At 48.5% G+C, this 17,110-nt stretch overlaps 1 protein-coding gene across 3 annotated transcripts in view; it reads right to left on the bottom strand.

The window, feature by feature from the left end:
* The window catches only part of COPA (COPI coat complex subunit alpha), a 237,460-nt gene that overhangs the window by 62,314 nt on the left and 158,036 nt on the right, over window positions 1-17,110 (bottom strand). The window lies entirely within an intron of this gene.

Raw genomic sequence — 17,110 nt, 5'->3', positions numbered from 1 at the left:
ACCTGTGCACCTGCTGGGTGAGCTGGAAAACATAAACTGTTGGTAGCTCTCGAGGACCAGGGTTGGCTACCACTGCTATATGTGGTGTGTAATAGCCTGGGAGAGATTACATGTAGTACCACTGTATAGCCTGTGGGTGGTGTGTTAGAGCTGGGGAGACATTAGTTACCATGGGAAATTAGATGTGCACAGATGACTGTGTAGAACTTCCATGTTGATGTTTGTATCCTGTCGGTTTTGATTTTATGTAAGGGGGGGGGGGGGGGGGGTCTCTCTCCGGTTTTAAGTACACTTCCCCCATCTTTCATATTCTCCCCCCCCCCTCCTCCATATTAAGCTGCTGTCACTGGCTGTCATGCACAGGGTCACGTGGCAGATGGGGAATGAGGATGAGAGTGCAGCACAGGAACAGAGACTATATCTGACCATTTAACCCGTTCAGTGCCTTCTGCCTTCACTCACCCTCCTTGTCTTATAGCATGGATCTGCAAACTCGGCCCTCAGGACCCCACAGGTGTATTAATTACTCACTGACCCATTTTAAAAGGTCCGCAGGTGGAGTTAATTATTTCACTTGCGATTCTGTGAGGAGACCTGGAAAACATGCAGTGTGTGGGGTAATGAGGACTGAGTTTGCAGACCTATGTCCTACAGAGATACAGACATATGAATAATACACAACTGGGCCACCGTTACGGTGCATGAGCTTGTGTCTGGAGGAGAGTGCGGGGTAAGATGGTTTACGTGCAGCTGGAAACAGACGCTAGAGTTGCAGCGTTACATATAATTCAGGCTCATTGGGGCAGATGTATTAAGCCTGGAGAAGTGATAAAGCAGTGATAAGTGCAAGGTGATAACGCAGCAGCCAATCAGCTCATAACTGTCAATTTACATATTTGAGCTGATTGGCTGGTGCGTTATCACTACTTTATCACTTCTCCAGGCTTAATACATCTGCCCCCCTGTTCCAAACAAAAAACAGGTGAGTGTTGTATGGTAATCCCTGGGCAATGCATTGCTCGCTACTGGCGGTAATGGTTGTAAATGCCGTTTTATTATCCATAAACTTTCTGCTGTTGTGCGGCCTGTGCTGCTGGCGGGCCCTGGAAGGAGCCTGTAGTGTAGCTGTCTCCCTGGCTGCGTGTGATGCAACATCAGGTAATGTCAGAGCTGTTATTGCTGGATCTAGATGTAAACAAGACAACTGGCACCCGAGGGGAATCTTACTATCTGGCACAGCGGTGGCAGAATGCCCAGGGAGGCAGGGAAAGTTCATGGCTGACACTGCAGCGGCTCTATCACCATCGCCCTGGGCAGCCGTAGACACGCCACACTTTGTCCTGAAGGCTGGGAGCCCCCTGTGGCATAAAGGGAGGTGGCATTTATAAATATCTGTCCCATCTGGAAGAAAAGTTATGTGTTGCTAGCTCAGCCTATCAGATCGCAGCTGTCATGTTTATAGCAGGCTAGAAAACCAAAGCAAGCGAAGGATTGGTTCCTGGGAGGAGCTACACTTCTTACACACAGACATTTGTCCCTGCTGACTATCACGTGTTCTGTGCATTACAAACATCTGAATTAAAGAATTTCCAGCGTAAAAACCTGGTGCAGTTATGATACAGGGAAGTATTAAACCCGCATGCCCCATATCTTATCAGGTAGCAATCAGGACCAGGACCATTAGGCTGGGGTGTGCTAAAGGAAAATTGGGCAACCTCCCTCTGTTTTGGAAGCGTATCATGAATGCTGGGATTTGTAGTTCAACATTATAGATATACTGTGTATGTGTATATATATATATGTGTGTGTGTGTGTGTGTGTGTGTGTATATATATATATATATATATATATATATATATAAACAAACATACACACACACGTCAAGTGCCTATATAAGAAAATATATTAGAGTCCACAACAAATGTAAAAATGTCAATGCAGAAATCCTCCCCATGGAACTACAAGTCCCAGAGTAGACTCGCACTTAAGGGGGGTACACATGTGCGATGTATGCTTAAATTCTAAGCAGTCTGACTAGATTGCTTAGAAAAGAAGCACACATGGCTCTGTGTGTATGCCCCATCGCAATAGCGATGCACAGCCCTGCGCGTCGCTATTGCTGACTCTGGATTGACCACAATCTAGACAGGGTGCTCACTTCACTTCCTCCCCCCCTCCCTCGCTCAACACGTCGCTACATGTGTACCTCACTTTAACCATTTAGTGTAGAGCCGATATATGAGCCGGGCAATCGGGGTAAATGCGGCTGTTTATGGCCAGACGGGGAAGGTATATACCTGATATTGAGTGTCCTCGCACCACTAGCAATGTGGTCTCTCCTGTGGTCACAGTGCCTCTCAGAAGCCGCTGGGTGCGTGATAACTCTGCGCCAATCCTTCTGTAGCGCTCACCACTATGGTGCGGATCTTCAGTCACCAACCTCCAAATGTAGAAAGCAGCATCGGCGTCTGTACCCAGATCCACCACACTTAAATGTGGACTCACAATAAGTACTTCAAATCAGCTGGGTAAGTGTCCACCAGCATAGGTGATCTCTGACCGGTTTCACCCCCGTCATAGAGGGCTTTATCCAACGGTTGTGACTTTTACAATGGCCCCGTACCGTACTACACCATTTACTGCCAGTGTAGTTCCTGGGGCAAAGCAATAATTTAACCCCTGCCGCCGACGTAGCTGTGTATTGACCGGCAGTTGTAATTTGATTAACTGTCTGTCGGCTAAAGTAGTGTTACTGCTGGAGATAGCCCCACAGCCTGGTCCGGATATTCCAGCTTATTTTCCAGTTGCAATAACGGGCTGAATAAATAATTAGAGAGAAAAAATAACATACAAAAAAAAAAGTTTTAATAGCGTCGCTACTATTTTTATATAACATGACCTTCATTCAAATAGAAATCTAAAATAAGCAGCGTACAAAAATAATCGTTTTCAGTAAAAAAAAAAAAATATATATATATATTTTTTTTTGCAATAGGTAAATGGGAAAGGCCCTTATATTTTTCATCTGAGCATTGCGTATATAATTACAGTTTGATGGTATTTTCTTTTCTTTTGTACAAAAACCGACGGTGCGAATACGGTTCTAGTCGACCCTTCCCCCTCCCGTATTGTTTTCCCAGAATTTGTTTTTATATAGTATTTCCTCCCCACGCAGGCACGTGTTATTGTTCCAGGATAAATAAAAGGTGTCGCTGACTCCCATGACCTCTGAACCCAGCTGACTTCTGTGCAGAGAGGGGGGGAGGAGGGATGGGCTGAGAACCAAGGATCGGTGACAGCTGCCCCTAGCCCTGAGGGGTGAAAGATGCGAGAGGAATCAACAGTATGCCAGGGGAACACATGTCCCAGAACACACGCAGCACCCAGATGCAGCCTGTTTATAGGGTAATATACTCAGCGTCTCGCTCAGACGCTTTCACTGCTGCAACATGGATTACAAAGGGGAGATAAACCGTGTAAATATAACATCAAATCATTATGCTCTGATTTTCATTAAACTGAGATCGTCCATCAGGCACCCTAAGCTTCAGTATAGGGCCCAATGGGCCCCTAGCTGCCAGCGGGCAACAAACTCGGGGTGCTGTCTCTGCCTCTGCTATGCCATATTCCCAGGACATTCTGGGCCTGCTCACAACGCCAGTGACATCATCCCAGGCCCCCCAACAATGTCACCCACCTATCTCTTACTATTGGGTGCAGGAAGGGTAATATAGTGAGGATATAAGAGTGAGGGGCAAGGGCGTAGTTACCATAGGTGCAGGGAGTGCAGCTGCTATGGGCCAGGAGCTGAGAGGGGCCACCTTCCCTGTCACAGTTACATGTGTTATATACAGGGTGTAGCTACCATAGGTGCAGGGAGTACAGCTGCTATGGGGCCCAGAGCTGAGAGGGGCCACCTTCCCTGTCACAGTTACATGTGTTATATACAGGGGCGTAGCTACCATAGGTGCAGGGAGTGCAGCTGCTATGGGACCCAGAGCTGAGAGGGGCCACCTTCCCTGTCACAGTAACGTGTTATATACAGGGGCGTAGCTACCATAGGTGCAGGGAGTGCAGCTGCTATGGGGCCCAGAGCTGGGAGGGGCCACCTTCCCTGTCACAGTTACATGTGTTATATACAGGGGCGTAGCTACCATAGGTGCAGGGAGTGCAGCTGCTATGGGACCCAGAGCTGAGAGGGGCCACCTTCCCTGTCACAGATACATGCGTTATATACAGGGGCGTAGCTACCATAGGTGCAGGGAGTGCAGCTGCTATGGGACCCAGAGCTGAGAGGGGCCACCTTCCCTGTCACAGTAACATGTGTTATATACAGGGGCGTAGCTACCATAGGTGCAGGGAGTGCAGCTGCTATGGGGCCCAGAGCTGAGAGGGGCCCACCTTTCCTGTCACAGTTACATGTGTTATATACAGGGCGTAGCTACCATAGGTGCAGGGAGTGCAGCTGCTATAGGGCCAGAGCTGAGAGGGGCCACCTTCCCTGTCACAGTTACATGTGTTATATACAAGGCGTAGCTACCATAGGTGCAGGGAGTGCAGCTGCTATGGGCCCAGAGCTGAGAGGGGCCACCTTCCCTGTCACACTTACATGTGTTATATACAGGGTGTAGCTACCATAGGTGCAGGGAGTTTAGCTGCTATGGGACCCAGAGCTGAGAGGGGCCACCTTCCCTGTCACAGTTACATGTGTTATATACAGGGTGTAGCTACCATAGGTGCAGGGAGTGCAGCTGCTATGAGACCCAGAGCTGAGAGGGGCCACCTTCCCTGTCACAGTTACATGTGTTATATACAGGGTGTAGCTACCATAGGTGCAGGGAGTGCAGCTGCTATGGGGCCCAGAGCTGAGAGGGGCCACCTTCCCTGTCACAGTTACATGTGTTATATACAGGGGTGTAGCTACCATAGGTGCAGGGAGTGCAGCTGCTATGGGCCCAGAGCTGAGAGGGGCCACCTTCCCTGTCACAGTTACATGTGTTATATACAGGGTGTAGCTACTATAGGTGCAGGGAGTGCAGCTGCTATGGGACCCAGAGCTGAGAGGGGCCACCTTCCCTGTCACACTTACATGTGTTATATACAGGGTGTAGCTACCATAGGTGCAGGGAGTGCAGCTGCTATGGGGCCCAGAGCTGAGAGGGGCCACCTTCCCTGTCACAGTTACATGTGTTATATACAGGGGTGTAGCTACCATAGGTGCAGGGAGTGCAGCTACTATGGGCCCAGAGCTGAGAGGGGCCACCTTCCCTGTCACAGTTACATGTGTTATATACAGGGTGTAGCTACCATAGGTGCAGGGATAGCAGCTGCTATGGGGCCCAGAGCTGAGAGGGACCACCTTCCCTGTCACACTTACATGTGTTATATACAGGGTGTAGCTACCATAGGTGCAGGGAGTGCAGCTGCTATGGGACCCAGAGCTGAGAGGGGCCACCTTCCCTGTCACAGTTACATGTGCTATATACAGGGTGTAGCTACCATAGGTGCAGGGAGTGCAGCTGCTATGGGGCCAGAGCTGAGAGGGGCCACCTTCCCTGTCACAGTTACATGTGTTATATACATAGTGTAGCTACCATAGGTGCAGGGAGTGCAGCTGCTATGGGCACAGAGCTGAGAGGGGCCACCTTCCCTGTCACAGTTACATGTGTTATATACAGGGTGAAGCTACCATAGGTGCAGGGAGTGCAGCTGCTATGGGGCCCAGAGCTGAGAGGGGCCACCTTCCCTGTCACAGTTACATGTGTTATATACAAGGGTGTAGCTACCATAGGTGCAGGCAGTGCAGCTGCTATGGGGCCCAGAGCTGAGAGGGGCCACCTTCCCTGTCACAGTTACATGTGTTATATACAAGGGTGTAGCTACCATAGGTGCAGGGAGAGCAGCTGCTATGGGGCCAGAGCTGAGAGGGGCCACCTTCCCTGTCACAGTTACATGTGTTATATACAAGGGTGTAGCTACCATAGGTGCAGGCAGTGCAGCTGCTATGGGGCCCAGAGCTGAGAGGGGCCACCTTCCCTGTCACAGTTACATGTGTTATATACAAGGGTGTAGCTACCATAGGTGCAGGGAGAGCAGCTGCTATGGGGCCAGAGCTGAGAGGGGCCACCTTCCCTGTAACAGTTACATGTGTTATATACAGGGTGTAGCTACCATAGGTGCAGGGAGTGCAGCTGCTATGGGGCACAGAGCTGAGAGGGGCCACCTTCCCTGTCACAGTTACATGTGTTATATACAGGGTGTCATAGGTTTAGAGAGTGCAGCTGCTATGGGGCCCAGAGCTGAGAGGGGCCACCTTCCCTGTCACAGTAACGTGCCATATACATTTTTCGCCATTGGGCAGTACAAAGGGGCCCTTAGAAACTTTTAACCTTGGAGTCTGCGATACATCTAGGTATGGCCCTGGACTAACTCATTGTAATGTGTAAAATGAACTGAAGTTCATTATGTTACATAGGCCCAGATTTATCAAGCCTTGGAGAGTGATAAATTGCACGGTGATAGGTACTGTAGTGGGGATAGAAGAGTGAGGGGGAAGCCAGATAGCAGGATGTTACAATAGTCAGTGCAGGAAAGGGATTGTAGAGGGGATAGAAATGTGATGGGGAAGCCAGGCAGTAGGAAGTTGCAGCAGTCAGTGCGGGAAAGGGTTGTAGTGGAGACTGAAGTGTGGGTGTGTGGGGATGGGGGGGGGGGGAGCCAGGTAGCAGCCAGGAAGTTATAGTAGTCAGGAAAAGGATTGTAGTGGGGATAGAAGAGTGAGGGGGAAAAGCCAGGTAGCAGTTATAGTAATCAGTGCAGGAAAGTGTTGCATTTTGGCAATATTTCGGAAGACAGCATGAAAGTGTGACGGAATGGATGTGCAGTGTACATGATACGTTCAATGCCCGGAAGAAACCAATTTAGGGGGTCATTCCGACCCGTTCGCTTCTTTTCTTCGCAGCCATGCGAACGGGTCTGGAATGCGCATGCGCAGCGGGCACAATGCGCAGGCGCGTCGCTACCCCGTGACAGGGAACGCTGGGCAGCGACTGAATCAACGAGGAAAACTATCGCTGCCGAGATCACAACGAGATTGACAGAAGGAAGGTGTTCCGGGGTGGCAACTGACCATTTTCTGGGAGTGGAGTGGAAAACGCAGGCAATGCGGGAACTGACAGTGATCACAGTCGGTAAGTCAGGACCAAGGCCTTCATTCTGACCTGTTCGCACGCAGCAACTTTTTGCTGCCCATGTGATCAGGTAGACGTCGCTTATGGGGGAGTGGATTTTTGCATAGCAAGGCTGCGATCGCTTGTGCAGCCATTCTATGCAAAAAAGTATTGTGCAGTATAGGGGTAGGGTCAGACTTACTTACCTGTTGCAATCACTTCAGCGTGTCACGTCCCGGAATTGACGTCAGACATCCGCCCTCCAAACGCCTTTACACGCCTGCGTTGGACTCGCCACTCCCCAAAAAACGGTCAGTTGACGCCCGGATCCGCCTTCCTGCTGTCAATCTTCTAGCGGTTGCCGCCGCGATCACTTTCTTCGTAGGAAGCGCCACTGCCCGGCGACGGCCGTCGCTGGGCAACGATGCACCTGCACATTGCGGCCGCAGCGCATGTGCAGTTCCGGCCCGATCACACGGCTGCGAAAAAGTGCAGCGCTCGATCGGGTCGGAATGACCCCCCTACTCCTAAACTGCCCAAAATGTTTTTGCATAGCTCGGCTGCACAAGCGATCACAGCCTTGCTATGCAATAATACACTCCCCCATAGGCGGCGTCTAGTTGATCGCACGGGCTGCAAAAAGTTGCAGCGTGCGATCAACTCGGAATGACCTCCATAGATAGAACTAGAAAATAGACAAAAGCATTTTGGAGAGAGCAATGATCAACTTCAGATTGAGGACTGTTCCTCGTGGCCCTCAAGGAAAGCCTGTTTTGTAACTACCTCTCTCTGAATCAATAGCGTTACAACATGTTCCTCTCTCTGGAACATTATGCTTAATGTGGAGAGGTACCAGGCTGCATATTTGGAATCTATACTGAGATATGAGAGTCGGTTTATTATGTAATTGCGTAACGACACCACTGGGGTGATGTGGAAGCAGCGGGTGTACAGAGGAGATTTAGTGCCGGTGGTGGCTCGCCAATTCTCTGCGCTGGGTCTAATTCCCCATCCCAGCCTCTCTCCTCTCTCCTACATGTGCAGTGAAATATTACCAAACGATCGCACCATAAAAAGGAGATTTGCTAGCTTAGTCTAGCAGGGTCCTCCATGAATTATTTACTGGGTATTAAAGAGGTGGGTTCATGTTTGGAAAAGAGCGCGCTTTGCTTATTGTGTGCAAGTCGTATTTCATGTGATGGTTCAGGTGGCTAAGTGCGTGTGTGAGAGAGGTAGAGAGGCAATTTAATTGGGAGGGGAAAAAAGAGAATATATGAGAACAAAGATGAAAGGAGACTGGAGATAAGAAATAATGGGTAAAGACGGAGAACGTGAAAGCAGGAGTATACGGGACAACAGATAAAAATATATGGTGGTGGATTCAACAAGTGAAGGAGTAGTCATTTGGGGAGTAGTAGATAGATGGAAAGCTATACTGAGCACCGTCCTTTTATCTAGATGTATCTGCCTGTATTCATCAGGAGTTCATCAAGACTGATCCTGAGTTGCACGCAATTCCAAATGCGGGCGGACCGGGATCCATCCAATTTCAGTCGCATTTCCTGCACTGAGGCTAAGGCCGGTGCAAATGACGTTACAAGTGGTGGAGGTTCTTCTCAGAAGATGTGGGTGGTATGGTCGTGTAGAGGCGCCGGACTCAGAATACCGGTGGATGGGGACTTTTGATCACAGGAAAAACTGGAATTGTAACTGCATGACTTGTGTACTGGGCCCATTTCTCTCTGATCAGATAGGGGCCTGACACCCCACTCAGCCAGGAGGTATAGTTAATGGTCTACCAGCTTCTCTGGACCCCATTGACAAATGAAGCTACTGTAATACCATCCTTAATAAATGTCTCACAGTCCCTGTCTCTATATAGGGACAACTTTACCCTGCATGGACTAGGGTGACAGCGAAGTAATCTCTAAATTCTCCAGCATTAACCCTTTGTTAAATAGGAAACCGATAATAGATCCAATTGAATATACAAGTGTATATGGATAAAATATAACAGACATTTCTACTCTGTAACGGCAAAGAAAATGCAGGTGTGCCCGTCAGATTGTTTTCCCTTGGATCGGGCACGGATTCCATCTGTCTTGGCAAAAAAAAAGATTCCTGTCACCCTCGCCATTGGCGCAAGAGCGGCTCACAGCAGACAGGGTTACGCCGTTACTGCGTTGCCAAATATGACGCAACAAATCTTCCACGTCACGTCGCAGTCTGTCCAAAATACGCAGGTGACATTTATGGCGGCAGATGCAAAACTTCCTTGGATGTAACTTCGTCCTACATAGCAAATATTTATCAACGGGTGTGAGGTGTAATCGTATCTACGCCTGTAATGGGAGAGATAAGTTCTGCTCGCGAGAGAGTGACTGGAAAGCTGCTTTGTGTTATATTGTACTGGGGATCTACATTTTACATGACATGTTCTAACACACGCCCCCCTCCCTTCCCAATAATAGTACTTTGGTGGGACACTTACCTTTAACTCTATAGATATATATTTATTAAATGTGAGTTATTTCGCGCACACATATCACACGGTGCTTTACAGAGAACAATTAACTTTAGTGATTAGAGCTGACACTGGTATGTGTTTGCATTGCTGGAGGACACTCACACAAACACTGGGAGACCATACAAACTCCACACAGAGGGTGCATTGGTAGGAATCGACCCCAAGACCACAGTGCTGTGATGCAGCAATGCTGACCACTATGTCAGCCGTGCCACCCGGGTCTAGCCAGGACCTCTGGACCTGCTCAGCCAATATTTGTGATTGGCAGAGATACTGGCTGCTGGTAATAGGACCCAGCCCAATAGACGGGGGGGGGGGTGAGACGACCACCGAAGCGCCATTATTGGGAAGTGAAAAGATGTAGTACATAGGCTATTTAGGACAGCACGGTGGCCCAGTGGTTATCACTGCTGCCTCGTAATGTAAACATAAACAGTCGCTGTGCAGTTCTGTCCTGTGATCTCTATCAATCCATCATCCAGTTTAAAAGACCAATTAAAGGGTTATTTCTGTATAACCCCAACAGTGTCTGGCGTTGCAAGAGAGCCCCTTACTTCTTTCCACTAATGCCCCATGGTACTTCAGCACCCAGATATCTGCCGCAGAGGGTATGTTGAGGGTTAAGTGTTAACCTCTGCAGCGCCGTTCAATGTTGCAGATATTGTGAAAAGTGGTCGTCATCCTCTAGGATGGCAAATAAACAGCTCGCAGCTCTGGACTGCAGTCACACTGATTAAATCTGATTTAGCACGCTTGGTCTTACTTTATTCCCATTATTAGTATATTTATTCTGCCATATGTTATTTGGTAAATAGCTGTCGCAGCTGAGCCGTATGGCTCCCAGAGGAACGCTGTGTGAACACAATGACTCATTTATGTGGGTTATCTCTCAAGATGAAACATTGGGAAATCAACAGAATAGATTGTTCATTCAAAAAAAAAATACAACTTAGTACGAGACAACAGACGATGACGCCTCGCTAAAACCTAAACATGAAAAACTCGCATTCCCCCTAACAGATTTATTTATGTACACACACTAGCGAACGATACAAAGCTCTCAGCCCAGCGGAGGTCCTCTGCCCGGCTCATGTCTGTCTTCTTCCAATATATAGCACTTGTCTTCTCTCAGTCCCAATTATCTCATCTCTGCCTCCCCAGCAGCAAATCTCCAATTCTCCATAAACAGTTTCATCTCTCCCCATCCCTGCCTCCTGCCTTCTATTTCCCCATCTCCTGACTCATTTATTACATCCTGAGCGTCCATCTCTTGATATATTCCTATCTCATCTCTGCCTGCTTGATCTTTTCCTGCCCTGCATCATATATTCCCGGACAGCTCCTGACGCATACAGTATATTCCTGTCAGCTCCTAGTTTATATCTTCCTGCCCAGGTCTGGTCTGATCTTTTATCCTAGTCAATACTTATCTCATATATATACCTGCCTGGCTACTGCCTCATCTCTTCCATTGAGCTACATCTCCATCTTCCCATGTCCTGACTCATCTATTCCTGCCAAGCTCCTGCCTCCTGTAGTCCTTCCCAGGTCCTGCCTCATCTACTCTCTACTCTAGGCCAACTCCTGCCCGATTTATTCCTGTCCTGCCTCATCTACTCTCTACTCTAGGCCAACTCCTGCCCGATTTATTCCTGTCCTGCCTCATCTACTCTAGGCCAACTACTGTCTGATCTATTCCTGTCCTACCTCATCTACCCTGGGCTAACTCCTGCCTGATCTATTCCTGTCCTACATCATCTACTCTAGGCCAACTCCTGCCTGATCTCTTCCTGTCCTACATCATCTACTCTAGGCCAATTCCTGCCTGACCTCTTCCTGTCCTACATCATCTACTCTAGGCTAACTCCTACCTGATCTATTCCTGTCCTACATCATCTACTCTAGGCCAACTCCTGCCTGATCTATTCCTGTCCTACATCATCTACTCTAGGCCAACTCCTGCCTGATCTCTTCCTGTCCTACATCATTTACTCTAGGCCAACTCCCGCCTGATCTATTCCTGTCCTACATCATCTACTCTAGGCTAACTCCTGCCTGATCTCTTCCTGTCCTGCCTCATCTACTCTAGGCCAATTCCTGCCTGACCTCTTCCTATCCTGCCATATTATTATTATTATTATTATTATTCTTTATTTATATGGCGCCACAAGGTTTCCGCAGCGCCCGATTACAGAGTACAAATGCACATAAAAAATAGGAAAACAGTGACTTACAGTTGAATACAATATAGGACAAGTACAGGGCAGCTAAGCATAACTACACCAGTAAACATAGAGATAAGTTCCAGGTGGTCAAAAAACTGTGGGATCTGGGCAGTTGAGGATTATTAAAGTAAGAAAAATAAGAATTTACTTACCGATAATTCTATTTCTCATAGTCCGTAGTGGATGCTGGGACTCCGTCAGGACCATGGGGAATAGCGGGCTCCGCAGGAGACAGGGCACATCTAAATAAAGCTTTTAGGATCACATGGTGCGTACTGGCTCCTCCCCCTATGACCCTCCTCCAAGCCTCAGTTAGGTACTGTGCCCGGACGAGCGTACACAATAAGGAAGGATCTTGAATCCCGGGTAAGACTCATACCAGCCACACCAATCACACCGTACAACTTGTGATCTGAACCCAGTTAACAGTATGATAACAAAAAACGAAGTAGCCTCTGAAAAGATGGCTCACAACAATAGTAATAACCCGATCTTTGTAACAATAACTATGTACAAGTATTGCAGACAATCCGCACTTGGGATGGGCGCCCAGCATCCACTACGGACTATGAGAAATAGAATTATCGGTAAGTAAATTCTTATTTTCTCTAACGTCCTAGTGGATGCTGGGACTCCGTCAGGACCATGGGGATTATACCAAAGCTCCCAAACGGGCGGGAGAGTGCGGATGACTCTGCAGCACCGAATGAGAGAACTCCAGGTCCTCCTTAGCCAGAGTATCAAATTTGTAAAATTTTACAAACGTGTTCTCCCCTGACCACGTAGCTGCTCGGCAAAGTTGTAATGCCGAGACCCCTCGGGCAGCCGCCCAAGATGAGCCCACTTTCCTTGTGGAGTGGGCCTTTACAGATTTAGGCTGTGGCAGGCCTGCCACAGAATGTGCAAGTTGGATTGTGCTACAGATCCAACGTGCAATCGTCTGTTTAGACGCAGGAGCACCCATCTTGTTGGGTGCATACAATATAAACAACGAGTCAGATTTTCTGACTCCAGCTGTCCTTGAAATATATATTTTTAATGCTCTGACAACGTCCAGTAACTTGGAGTCCTCCAAGTCGCTAGTAGCCGCAGGCACCACAATAGGCTGGTTCAAGTGAAAAGCCGAAACCACCTTAGGGAGAAAATGAGGACGTGTCCGCAGTTCTGCCCTGTCCAAATGGAAAATCAGATATGGGCTTTTGTATGATAAAGCCGCCAACTCTGAAACTCTCCTGGCTGAAGCCAGGGCCAATAGCATGGTTACCTTCCATGTAAGGTATTTTAAATCTACCGATTTTAGAGGCTCAAACCAATGAGATTTGAGAAAATTCAAAACTACGTTCAAATCCCACGGTGCCACTGGAGGCACTATTGGGGGTTGTATATGTAGTACACCTTTGACAAAAGTTTGTACTTCAGGCACTGATGCCAATTCCTTCTGGAAGAAGATTGATAAGGCCGAAATTTGAACTTTAATGGACCCCAATTTTAGGCCCATAGACAATCCTGCTTGCAGGAAATGTAAGAATCGACCCAATTGAAATTCTTCCGTTGGAGCCTTCTTGGCCTCACACCACGCAACATATTTCCGCCAAATGCGGTGATAATGTTGTACAGTCACTTCCTTCCTAGCCTTAATCAAGGTAGGAATAACTTCCTCTGGAATGCCCTTTTCTTTTAGAATCCGGCGTTCAACCGCCATGCCGTCAAACGCAGACGCGGTAAGTCTTGGAACATACAAGGTCCCTGCTGAAGCGGATCCCTTCTTAGAGGTAGAAGCCACGGATCCTCCGTGAGCATCTCTTGAAGTTCCGGATACCAAGTTCTTCTTGGCCAGTCCGGAGCCACCAGTATTGTTCTTACTCCTCTTTTCCGTATAATTCTCAGTACCTTTGGTATGAGAGGCAGAGGAGGGAACACATACACTGACTGGTACACCCACGGTGTTACCAGAGCGTCCACAGCTATTGCCTGAGGGTCTCTTGACCTGGCGCAATATCTGTCCAATTTTTTGTTGAGGCGAGACGCCATCATGTCCACCTTTGGTTTTTCCCAACGGTTCACAATCATGTGGAAGACTTCTGGATGAAGTCCCCACTCTCCCGGGTGAAGGTCGTGTCTGCTGAGGAAGTCTGCTTCCCAGTTGTCCACTCCCGGGATGAACACTGCTGACAGTGCTATGACATGATTCTCCGCCCAGCGCAGAATCCTTGCAGCTTCTGTCATTGCTCTTCTGCTTCTCGTGCCGCCTTGTCGGTTTACGTGGGCGACTGCCGTGATGTTGTCCGACTGGATCAACACCGGCTGACCCTGAAGCAGCGATTTTGCCAGGCTTAGAGCATTGTAGATCGCTCTTAGCTCCAGTATATTTATGTGAAGGGACGTCTCCAGGTTTGACCACACGCCCTGGAAGTTTCTTCCCTGTGTGACTGCTCCCCAGCCTCGTAGGCTGGCATCCGTAGTCACCAGGACCCAGTCCTGTATGCCGAATCTGCGGCCCTCTAACAGATGAGCACTCTGCAACCACCACAGGAGAGACAACCTTGTTCTTGGTGACAGTGTTATCCGCTGATGCATGTGCAGATGCGATCCGGACCATTTGTCCAGCAGATCCCACTGAAATGTCCGTGCATGGAATCTGCCGAATGGAATCGCTTCGTAAGAAGCCACCATCTTTCCCAGGACTCTTGTGCATTGATGTACTGACACAGTTCCTGGTTTTAGGAGGTTCCTGACAAGTTCGGATAACTCCCTTGCTTTCTCCTCCGGGAGAAACACCTTTTTCTGAACCGTGTCCAGAATCATTCCCAGGAACAGCAGACGAGTTGTCGGGGTCAATTGAGATTTTGGAAGATTCAGAATCCACCCGTGTTGCTGAAGCACTACCTGGGTTAGTGCTACACCGACTTCCAGCTGTTCTCTGGACTTTGCCCTTATCAGGAGATCGTCCAAGTAAGGGATAATTAATACGCCTTTTCTTCGTAGAAGAACCATCATTTCGGTCATTACCTTGGTAAAGACCCGAGGGGCCGTGGACAAACCAAACGGCAGCGTTTGAAACTGATAATGACAGTCTTGTATCACGAACCTGAGATACCCTTGGTGTGAGGGGTAAATTGGGACATGCAGATAAGCATCTTTTATGTCCAGGGACACCATGAAGTCCCCTTCTTCCAGATTCGCTATCACTGCTCTGAGTGACTCCATCTTGAACTTGAATTTCTGTATGTACAGGTTCAAGGATTTCAGGTTTAGAATAGGTCTTACCGAACCGTCCGGCTTCGGTACCACAAATAGTGTGGAATAATACCCCTTCCCCTGTTGTAGGAGGGGTACCTTGACTATCACCTGCTGAGAATACAGCTTGTGAATGGCTTCCAAAACCGACGTCCTTTCTGAGGTAGACGTTGGTAAAGCAGACTTTAGGAACCGGCGAGGGGGAGACCTTTCGAACTCCAACATGTAACCCTGAGATATTATCTGCAGGATCCACGGGTCCACTTGTGAGCGAGCCCACTGATTGCTGAAAATCTTGAGTCGACCCCCCACCGCTCCTGAGTCCGCTTGTAAAGCCCCAGCGTCATGCTGATGGCTTTGTAGAACCCGGGGCGGGTTTCTGGTCCTGGGCAGGGGCTGCTTGCTGCCCTCTCTTACCCTTTCCTCTGCCTCGCGGCAGATAAGACTGTCCTTTTGGTCGCTTGTTTTTATAGGAGCGAAAGGACTGCGGCTGAAAAGACGGTGTCTTTTTCTGTTGGGAGGGGTCTGAGGTAAAAAAGTGGATTTGCCGGCAGTTGCCGTGGCCACCAGGTCCGAAAGACCGACCCCAAATAATTCCTCTCCTTTATATGGCAATACTTCCATATGCCTTTTGGAATCCGCATCACCTGACCACTGTCGCGTCCATAAACTTCTTCTGGCAGATATGGACATCGCGCTTACTCTTGATGCTAGAGTACAAATATCTCTCTGAGCATCTCGCATATAAGGAAAAGCATCCTTTAATTGCTCTAGAGTCAATAAAATACTGTCCCTATCCAGGGTATCAATATTTTCAGTCAGAGAATCCAACCACACTACCCCAGCACTGCACATCCAGGCTGAGGCTATTGCCGGTCGCAGTATAACACCAGTATGTGTGTATATACTCTTCAGTGTAGTTTCCAGCCTCCTATCTGCTGGATCCTTGAGGGCGGCCGTATCAGGAGACGGCAACGCCACTTGCTTTGATAAACGTGTGAGCGCCTTATCCACCCTAGGGTGTGTTTCCCAGCGCGCCCTAACCTCTGGTGGGAAAGGGTATAATGCCAATAACTTCTTGGAAATTAGCAGTTTTCTATCTGGGTTAACCCACGCTTCGTCACACACGTCATTCAATTCCTCTGATTCTGGAAAAGCTACAGGTAGTTTTTTCACCCCCCACATAATACCCCTTTTTGAGGTACCAGCAGTATCAGAGATCTGCAAAGCCTCCTTCATTGCCGTGATCATATAACGTGTGGCCCTATTGGAAAATACGTTTGTTTCTTCACCGTCGACACTAGATTCATCTGTGTCGGTACCCGTGTCGACTGACTGAGGTAAGGGACGTTTTACAGCCCCTGACGGTGTCTGAGACGCCTGAGCCGGTACTAACTGGTTTTCCGGCCGACTCATTTCGTCAACTGACTTTTGTAATGTGCTAACATTATCACGTAATTCCATAACTAAAGCCATCCATTCCGGTGTCGACTCCCTAGGGGGTGACATCACCATTACCGGCAATTGCTCTGCCTCCACACCAACATCGTCCTCATACATGTCGACACACACGTACCGACACACAGCAGCCACACAGGGAATGCTCTAATCGAAGACAGGACCCTCTTAGCCCTTTGGGGAGACAGAGGGAGAGTTTGCCAGCACACACCAAAAACGCTATAAATGTATATAAACAACCCTAGAAGGTGTTGTTTTTGATATAAGCGCTTTTAATATATCAATATCGCCAAATTATGCCCCCCTTCTCTTTGTTACCCTGTTTCTGTAGTGCAGTGCAGGGGAGAGTCCTGGGAGCCTTCCTCACCAGCGGAGCTGAGCAGGAAAATGGCGCTGAGTGCTGAGGAGAATAAGCTCCGCCCCTTTTTCGGCGGGCTTTTCTCCCGGGTTTTAAGAAAACTGGCCTGGGTTAAATACATACATATAGCCTTAAT

Source organism: Pseudophryne corroboree, chromosome 12 (assembly GCF_028390025.1).
Source record: "Pseudophryne corroboree isolate aPseCor3 chromosome 12, aPseCor3.hap2, whole genome shotgun sequence".
Lineage (NCBI taxonomy): Eukaryota > Metazoa > Chordata > Amphibia > Anura > Myobatrachidae > Pseudophryne > Pseudophryne corroboree.
Note: the sequence above shows the minus strand (reverse complement) of the source record. Positions and strands in the feature narration are given on the sequence as shown.